Here is a 1,308-nt window from a genome sequence, read left to right on the forward strand (position 1 = left end):
CACTAGCTTCTGGAACGGAGAGAAGAGGAAACAGGCAGACAGATTTGAAGAGATGATGAGGTTTCCCCACTAATTCATACATATTCTACTGCCGTTAGTTATTTTTATTATGTTTACTGCTCTGAAGTAATGCATTTCAGAGGAACACTGATGGGATCCAATCGTGTCAAATAACACCTTTAATTTCAATTAAATACAATTTGAGTGATGCAGTCCCTGGGGATGGGCACATGAAGGGATCACATCCACCTGTTCTACTATGCCTCTCTGGGTCCTTCTGTTCATACATCAACATCATTCACCTGCAGCTTTTTTGCCTCTGATGCATGCACAAATGCTTTTTACTTCGGCAAGTTGTTCCTCAGTCTTTTTTGGGGTAATGTGATAATGACTTCATTTTTAAACTTAGAGCATTTACATTTCTTTCCAGGTTTCCTTCATTTATGCATTTCCATCTGTACCCACATCTGTGCCACTTTTATTTCCAGCTTTTGCTGGTGTATTTTTAACTGGTTTTATGCTCTCCTCTGTGAACATTTTATACTTCAGTGACATCTTTTTATGCTCTTTTTTTTGTCCACTCTCCTTACTAACCCTTTAATCCTGCCAGCACCTGCAAAGTGCCTGTGAAGAGAGTAATGGCTGGTAGCAGAGGTAGAATGAGTTCACATGAAGGTGTGTGAGAAAGAGGATACCTAAAGAGGAAAGACATGGAGGTGTAGGGCAGGAAACATAGAATAGTTTGGGTTGGAAAGGACCTTAAGATCATCCAGTTCCAACCCCCTGCCATGAGCAGGGACACCTCACACTAGACCATGTCACCCAAGACTCTGTCCAAACTGGCCTTGAACGCTGCCAAGGATGGAATCCCTCCATTCAAACTAAATAACATACCCAGAGAAAGTAAAGAGGAGAAAACACTGGGATTCGAGCAGCAACCTCAAATCCACATCTGCTCTTAAAATTCCCTATCACCGTCCTGGGGAAAAATAAATACCAAGAACCTTTACAGTATTAAACAAACTGTGATCGTGCCATTTTGCAAATGAAGAAGCTAAACTTCTCTTATACTTGATACATCAGATGAAAGGTGATAATACATTTGTTCAAGCTAATGATCTGTTTCTCTGGAGCTGCGTTTCAGAAGATCCGTCTGAGACTTTATTTAGCCTGGCCTGTTAATTCAGTTTTGTAAATACATAAACAGGGAAGACTCTCTTGTTGTTTTTTCCCAAACCCAACTGTGCTGTGAAAATAAAACATCTGTTGAGCCATACATTTAAATAAGTGTTTCCAATGTCATCAAAC

Source organism: Nestor notabilis, unplaced genomic scaffold (genome assembly GCF_000696875.1).
Source record: "Nestor notabilis isolate BGI_N333 unplaced genomic scaffold, ASM69687v1 scaffold1016, whole genome shotgun sequence".
Lineage (NCBI taxonomy): Eukaryota > Metazoa > Chordata > Aves > Psittaciformes > Psittacidae > Nestor > Nestor notabilis.